The sequence below is a fragment of the Penaeus vannamei genome, chromosome 9 (assembly GCF_042767895.1).
Source record: "Penaeus vannamei isolate JL-2024 chromosome 9, ASM4276789v1, whole genome shotgun sequence".
NCBI classification, from domain to species: domain Eukaryota; kingdom Metazoa; phylum Arthropoda; class Malacostraca; order Decapoda; family Penaeidae; genus Penaeus; species Penaeus vannamei.
The window spans coordinates 87,501-97,500 of record NC_091557.1 but is presented as its reverse complement, the minus strand read 5'-3'; the positions used below and the strand labels follow the sequence as shown (position 1 = coordinate 97,500).

The 10,000-nt window shown below is 40.6% G+C and overlaps 1 protein-coding gene across 2 annotated transcripts in view; it reads left to right on the top strand.

Annotated features, from left to right (window-relative positions):
• Positions 1-10,000, top strand: part of LOC113827017 (uncharacterized) — a 64,554-nt gene that overhangs the window by 14,952 nt on the left and 39,602 nt on the right. Inside the window, exon 1 of one of the 2 annotated variants that reach the window (XM_070125115.1) lies at positions 5,116-5,315. The exons of the other annotated variant lie outside the window; for it this stretch is intronic. The gene's annotated coding sequence lies outside the window, so the exon portion shown is untranslated. Of the gene's footprint in view, positions 1-5,115; positions 5,316-10,000 lie in introns of those variants that run through there. 2 annotated transcript variants of the gene reach the window in all.

The window sequence follows — 10,000 nt, the reverse complement described above, 5'->3', positions numbered from 1 at the left end:
TTGACTAAAGGAAACGAAGGAAAAATAAGAAAAAAGCGATAGAATTTTTGTTGGGTAGAAGAATGGCCTCTTCCATCTCAATGACTCGTGCGTTTGTATGTTTGTTGACGATGAGTTCCTGTTTGATTTCTTTTCTTGCGTTTCCTCGTTATTCTTTTCTTTCATAAATATACAGACGTCTTGCTTTCTGTCTCTGTACTCTTTCCCAAAGTGGGTGGAAGTGAAATGGGAGTAAAATCGTTGACTGGCCTTTGGTCAGGAAATGTTGCATTACTAATGTTCACACACACACACACACACACACACACACGCACGCACACACACACACACACACACACACACACACAAAACAGACAACACACACACACATACATACAACAGGCAACACACACAACAGACAACGCAGACAACACACACAAACACACAGCAGACAAATACACACACAACAGACAACCCACACACACAGCAGACAACACACACACACAAACACACAGCAGACAAATAGACACACAACAGACAACACACCCACACAACAGACAACACACACACACACACAGTAGGCAACACACGCACACACAACAGACAACACACACACACACACAGTAGACAACACACGCACACACAACAGACAACACACACACACACACAACAGACAACACACACACACACAACAGACAACACACACACACACACACACACACACACACACACACACACAACAGACAACACACACACACAGCAGACAACACACACACACAACAGAAACACACACACACACACAACAGACAACACACACACACACACACACAGCAGACAACACACACACACACAACAGACAACACACACACACACAACAGACAACACACACACACACACACACACACACAGCAGACAACACACACACACACACACACAGCAGACAACACACACACACACACACAACAGACAACACACACACACATAACAGACAACACAAACACACACACACACACACACACAACAGACAACACACACACACACACAGCAGACAACACACACACACACACACACAACAGACAACACACACACACACACACACACACACACACACACACACACAACACACACACACACACACACACACAACAGACATGACACACACACACAGCAGACAACACACACACACACACACAATAGACAACACACACACACACACACACACCAGACAACACACACACACACACACACAGCAGACAACACACACACACACACACACACACACAACAGACAACACACACACACACACACAACAGACAACACACACACACAACAGACAACACACACACACAACAGACAACACACACACACACACACACAACAGACAACACACACACACACACACACACACAACAGACAACACACACACACACACACACACACACACACACACACACAACAGACAACACACACACACACACACACACACACACACACACACACAACAGACAACACACACACACACACACACACACACACACAACAGACAACACACACACACAGCAGACAACACACACACACACAACAGATAACACACACACACATAACAGACAACACACACGCACACAACAGACGACACACATACACACAACAGACAACACACACACACACAACAGGTAACACACACACACACACAACAGACAACACTCAGACAAACACACACACACACAACAGACGACACACACACACAACAGACAACACACACACACACACAGCAGACAACACACACACACAGCAGACAACACACACACAACAGACAACACACACACACACACCCACACACACACACACACACACAACAGATAACACACACACACACAACAGACAACACACACACAACAGACAACACACACACACAACAGACAACACACACACACACAACAGACGACACACACACACAACAGGCAACACACACACACACACAGCAGACAACACACACACACACAGCAGACAACACACACACAAACACACAAACAGGCAACACACACACACACACACACACACAACAGACAACGCACACGCACACACACAAGAGACAACATACACACACACAACAGACAACACACACGCACACACACAGCAGACAACACACACACAACAGACGACACACACAACAGACAACATACACAACAGATAACACACACACACATACAACAGACCACACACATGCCCACAACAGACAACAACACACACACACACAACAGACAACACACACACACAACAAACAACACACACATACACGCACACAACAGACGACACACACACACAACAGACAACACACAAACAGGCAACACACACACACACACAACAAACAACACACAGACAAACACACACACAGACAAACACACACACACACAACAGACGACACACACACATAACAGACAACACACACACACACAGCAGACAACACACACACACACAACAGACAACACACACACACAAAACAGACAACATACACAACAGATAACACACACACACACACAACAGACAACACACACATACACAACAGACAACACACACACACAGCAGACGACACATACACCAACAGACAACACACACACACACACACAACAGACAACACACACACACACAACAGACAACACACACACACACAACAGACAACACACACACACACAACAGACAACACACACACACAACATACAACACACAGACAAACACACACACACACAACAGACAACATACACAACACATAACACACACACACACACACACACACACACAACAGACAACACACACATACACAACAGACAACACACACACACACAACAGACAACATACACAACAGATAACACACACACACACACACACACACACACACACACACATACAACAGACCACACACACGCACACAACAGACAACACACACACACACACACACAACAGACAACAACACACACACATACACCAACAGACAACACACACACACACACACACACACAACAGCCAACACACACACAACAGACAACAACACACACACATACACCAACAGACAACACACACACACACACAACAGCCAACACACACACACACACACACACACACAACAGACAACACACACACACACAACAAACAACACACATACACAAAACAAACAACACACACAAACAACAGACAACACACATACATACACACGACAGACAACACACACACACAAACAGACAACACACACCACACACACACACACACACAACAGACAACACACACACACATAACAGACAACACACACACACATAACAGACAACACACACACGCACAACAGACAACACACACACGCACAACAGACAACACACACACACATACAGACAACAGACACACACACATACAGACAACACACACACACATACAGACAACAGACACACACACACATACAGGCAAAAGACACACACACACATACAGACAACAGACACACACACATACGGACAACAGACACACACACACATACAGACAACAGACACACACATAACAGACAACACACACACACATAACAGACAACACACACACGCACAACAGACAACACACACACGCACAACAGACAACACACACACACATAACAGACAACACACTCACTCATAACAGACAACACCCACACACATAACAGACAACACACACACACACAACAGACAACACACACACGCACAACAGACAACACACACACACATAACAGACAACACACACACACATAACAGACAACACACACACACATAACAGACAACACACACACGCACAACAGACAACACACACACGCACAACAGACAACACACACACACATAACAGACAACACACACACACATAACAGACAACACACACACACATAACAGACAACACACACACGCACAACAGACAACACACACACGCACAACAGACAACACACACACACATAACAGACAACACACACACACATAACAGACAACACACACACGCACAACAGACAACACACACACGCACAACAGACAACACACACACACATACAGACAACAGACACACACACATACAGACAACACACACACACATACAGACAACACACACACGCACAACAGACAACACACACACACACACACATACAGACAACACACACACACATAACAGACAACACACACACACATAACAGACAACACACACACACATAACAGACAACACACACACGCACAACAGACAACACACACACACATAACAGACAACACACACACACATAACAGACAACACACACACGCACAACAGACAACACACACACGCACAACAGACAACACACACACACACACGCACAACAGACAACACACACACACATAACAGACAACACACACACACACACAACACGCATACACACACACGCGCGCGCGCGTTTGTCCTTCAATCTAAATGAATATTGTTTATTCTCATTAACATTCCCTATTCTTCAATTTTCTTCACCCGCGGATACAAGCCAAATCGCCGCGCCGTTTTCCCTTCAGCAAATTCTGAGTCTGCTCCGCCATTCACGCTCCCCCGCCATTCATTCCCGGATCCCGTCCGCGCTGGCGTCGCGCCGCCCGGAACCCGACCCTCTCGCTCCTCCGAACACCTTCGCGGAAGCCTCGGCCAGTCCGGTTGATGGGTTGGTTCGTGGTTCAATATGTTATTTTTTATATTATTATCTCTCTTTATCTGTATCCTGATCACGTTCTCTCATTTTGTTTTACTCTGTAATCTACCTATCTAATTTACTAGCTTATCTATATATTTGTCTCCGTTTACTTGTCAGCCCCAGTAGCTTTATTTTATTATTATTGTTATTATCATTGTGTATATATATATATATATATATATATATATATATATATATATATATACAAAACACTTGTTTATTGTTAAGATTTCGGTGTGAAGTTGTCAATCACACGTTTAACACATTTTCATCTCATGCATCTTTCAAGAAAAAGAAAAGCTTTAAGACATAACGTCTTTAATGACCTCCATGACGTCATATAAGGGGGAGGAGCTTCGAGAAGGAGGAGCGAGGCTTGGCCCCGCCCTCCTCGCCAACACTATTATGGGAGAACGCCCGTTTGGAGGCGCCTCTGAAGTGCCGTGAAGTGCAGTTAGGTGTTCAATGCTTACCCGAGGAGTGCCGTGGAGAGGCATGCTCTGGGGCGAGAGCCTTACTCTCCGCATTTCGGGGTTTGGTTGTGAAAGTTGTACTTGGTTGAACTATCTTACCAGGATTACGGTTGTGAAAGCCCGTGGAGTATCTTCAAGCTACGCTAACCGGTTTCCACCTGAAGGTAAGTGGACTTGCGCCATGGAGTAAAAGCGTAGCGACGTAAGACGGGTATTCTGACCTCGGCAGTACTGAGTGGCAAGTGCTGACTCTCGGCTGAGGCCCGAGATCTCAACACGGACAGAATCGTAAGCACTTCGTTGGCCCTTGAATCTAAACACTTTTTCTCTGCTCTAAAATGCCATAGGAAATATCAGTTTATCATGCGAAGGAATCTTACGCACTTATACCTGTCCACGATTATTCCAATTCACGCGCTCTTCAACAACAGTACACTCACTCACCTCTTGCACAGGCCAGTCGGATATCGCATCCACGCCCGAGCCGCCTCTCCCTCTGCTAAAGGCCTTGCATTCCTGGTGAGACGAGGCAGAAGCTGAAATGGAACCTTTTGTCAGGCTGCGATCTCTCTTGACTGATCGATGCTTCACTGTCGTTAAATTGACCGGATTCGAGCGTTTGAATCTTTTTCAGGTTACTGCTTATTTTTTTCTTTGCTACATTTCCTCGTTGACTGTTATTAAGGGTATTGTTTACTGTTTGATTGTTGGATTTTCTTGTTACTCTTTTATCGTTCTACTCGTATTCTCGTGTATTCCTTCTGTTTACGCTTTCGTTTTTTTTATTATTATCTATCAGTTTATCGTCATCCCTTTCTCACATTCTTGTTTCTCCCATCTTCGTCTTTGTGCCTCTTGTTCCCTCTCTGTTTCCCTTCTTTCTCCTATCGCCGCTTTTTCTTTCAACCGTTTTATATGTATTCGTGGACTTTGCCTTCATCTTCATTTATTCATATATTCATTCTCTTAATTTAGTTCACTTATTTCTCTCATTTCAAAAATGTCTGCTATTCGCGGCGCATTTTATTTATTCGCATTTTATGATGACCGCAAGTTCACTCGGAAGGATTTTTTTGTATTGTTCAGTTTATATCATGTACATATCGCGTGTGAATCGAAAATTATGAGCTTTGGTTATATGAGTAAAAATATATACAGTGTGTGTGTGTGTGTGTGTGTGTGTGTGTGTGTGTGTGTGTGTGTGTGTGTGCATCGTCTACCGCGAAGGCATGAGCTCAAAACCACCTGTTATCTTAGCCTCCCCCCCCCCCCCCGCTTACCTCGCAAGAAACTCCAAGAAGTCTGAAGTGGACGTGACCTTTGACCTAGTGCCCGACGAGGAAAGGGATGAAGGGAGGGGGAGGGGAAGGGGAAAGGGGGGTGTCCACTCGCTACCTCATAATAGCGAGCAGAGACCGCAATGTGTGGAATGACCGGTATGACTCGCGTGGCATTAGCTGGTGGTATTCGGTGACTGGCGTGAGTCACTCTGGGCCTTTATTCTGCAAAATGCACGGAGCGCCGTCGGTCCGCGGGCCGGGCTGGGGCGCCGAGCTCACTCCGGGTGTTATGTACATGACATACATACATATCCATATTTATCTACATATCTATATATATATAGATATATATAACTAAATATATATATATATATAATATATATAATATATATATATATATATTATATATATATAATATATATAATATATATATATATATATATATATATATATATATATATATATATATATATATATATATACGTACAAACACACTGCACATAGCGGCTGAAACCAGGTATCGCAAAAAGAAAGGAGGATCGAGAGGTAAAAAAGGATGATAAAAACCGAGTAGACGGCAGGGCGCAGAAGGCAAGGAGGGGAAGTACGCCTTGCAGCCGTGTGTTTACACTGCCTCCGGACCACGTGGTGACCATGTGAGGCGGCCAGAGGGAAAATCTAATATTTGTCTGACACGTGTCTTCATTGAGCTCATGGCCATGTGTGTGTCTGCCTTCCTGTATGAACGGAAAACTCTCTGTCTGCTAGATTTTATTTGTGTGGATTGATTTGCTGCCTTCTCTCTAAATGCGTATGTATGGGTTTACATGCGTGAGCTTGCGTGCGGTGAGCATGTGTGTCCAGTGTGCAGTTTGGGTATGTGTGTGTGTGTGTGTTTTGCCTGCGAGCTCGCTAGGATCTTGAAGACATTTAGAATGCAAATGAACACGACTCCCTTATCACCGCTGTCACCGTGACCTCAGCTGAGCCAAAGGCAATGTAAATAAAGATCTCATTTTGTGGCACACGTGACAGGGGGTTGATGTTATTATGATAAGCGCTCATTAGTATGCATTGGAAAAATTCTCCGAAATGTATGGCTTATTTGCAGTTTTATTAATGCTATTTTTTTGTGTTTACATTTCATCTGCCGTTGTCGGCAGATGAAATGTCTGCCGGCTCTTGTTATTGCTGTTACTGCTGTTAGTATTACTTTTCTAATCATCATTAACACATCGTCAGCTAACATGTATTTCAGTATTAATATTGTCTGTATTATTGTTGGTTACTGGAACTACTGCTACTTAATTTTCCTCTTACATTTTTTCGTTTCACACAGCCATCCAACCTTGCAGTTATTAATAATTATTTGTTGCTGACATTATGATATACGAGAATTTGTTGTTTTCCATCGCAATTGATATGAATGAAAGAATTGGCAATTGTCTACGAAGTGACCGCATCCTCTGGGACGAAGTGTTCATTTGTGCAGCCACTCCTGGGGAATCCACAACATCGCCGTGTGAACCCAGACCCCTCCTGACCCGCGGGCTTTGCCACCCCCTTCCCGTCACCGTGCTTTCCTATCGGGGGCTCCGAGCCCCGGCCCCACCCCATCGCCGTGCAAATTGTCTTACTTTCTATCGTTATATCTGTTACAGGCTAAGTTTGCTCAGTACCATATGGCTGTGTGAAACTGGAACTGTGCCCTATTATCAAAAGAGGGCTTCTATTTTTAATGGAATATTTATATCTTTATCTTATACATATAATTTATCTTCACTGTATTAACACCACCACTATTATTACTTACCATTGATAGTATAAGACTTGGTCCGGTTATAGTTACCATCTACCCAAGTCCAATTATCCTCGTCTGTCTGAGGACATCATTGTCTCGTTAAAACTCTCATTCTAACCAAATATCACTGAAAAACGGTACATTATGTAGTTGTTGATAACCACCAATCTAAAGAAATATGTTCTATCACTATTAGGCCACCATAATAACACTCCTCAGCTTATATTTCTGGCATGGGACTTCTTCAGTCGTTTTTTAGTCCAAATAAGTCTATAATGATAAATTTACACCGTTTGTCTGCAAACACTCAGAGAGCGATGCTACGAATTCTACACTGAGCATAAGGCCACATAAACAATTGAGATTCGATAGCGTTCGAGACACAACAAAGGGGTTCAGGGTTCGATTCGAAACGTGATTGAATACCTCAGATGTTTATTTTTTCATGTATATTCTTTAGCTTCTTGATGGATCTTAATTGTTTCACTTTTTTTTTTTACTCGGTTATTTTTTATCATAAATCGATTGCAATTGTTATCACCATTACTATTAAGTACAGCAGTAGCGTTATTATGATTGGTATAGTTGATATATTTTTTATTAGCACTGTCATTATTATCATCATCACTAATGTTGTTATGCTCTTGTTATTATCACCAATCTTATTATTACTGTTGTTGTTGTTGTTTTGTTAATCTTATTGTTGTTACTGATAATTATTATCATAATAATCAGTATCATTATTATTACTACTACTAGCAGTAATATTATTTTTATTATTATCATTAGTAGTAGTAGTATTATCAATATTTTTGTTATTATTATTGTTATTATTATAATTGTTATTAATATTACTGTTGTTATTCTTATTCTTATCATTTTTGTTACCATAATTATCATCATTTTTGGTATTATAATGATAATGATAGTTATGATAATAATAATGATTATTATTATTACTACTACTATTATTGTTATTATCATTATCATAATTAATGTCATTATTACTATTATTATTATTATCACTGTTGTTATTATTATTATTATTATTATTTCATTGTTATTATTATTGTCATTGATATTATAATTATTATTGTTATTACTTACATGTTTTATTATTATAATTTATATCATCATCATTGTTATTATTATTATTATTATCATCAGTAGTATTAGCATCATTGTTATCAGCATCATCATCATCATTATCATTATTATTAATCTTTTTTTCACAATATATCATTATTACCAATGTTGTTTTTTATCGTTACTGTTGTGGTTGTTATTATTAGCAGTACTATCATCATCATCAACAACATCATCTTAATCTTCATTACAATCCATACCGTTATCTTTATCGTTATTACTATAATAATCATGATTATAATTATTATTGTTGTTATGATTATTATATTCATGGTTATTGTTGTTGTTATGATTATCAGTCATTTTTATTTTTATGATTGTTATCATTATTATTATTATCATTATTATCATTATTATTCTTATGATCATTATTGCTATTATCATTATCATTATCATCTTTTATCATCACCATCATCATTATTACTATTACTATTGTTATTACCTTTATCATTATTATCTTATTATTCTCATTATCATTACTATTCTTAGTAGTGGTATGCTCATTATTATCATTATCATTAGTATTATTATTTTCATTATTATCAATATTATTATTATCATCATCATCATCATTGTTAATATTACCATCATCATAATCATCAGTATCATCACTATTATCATT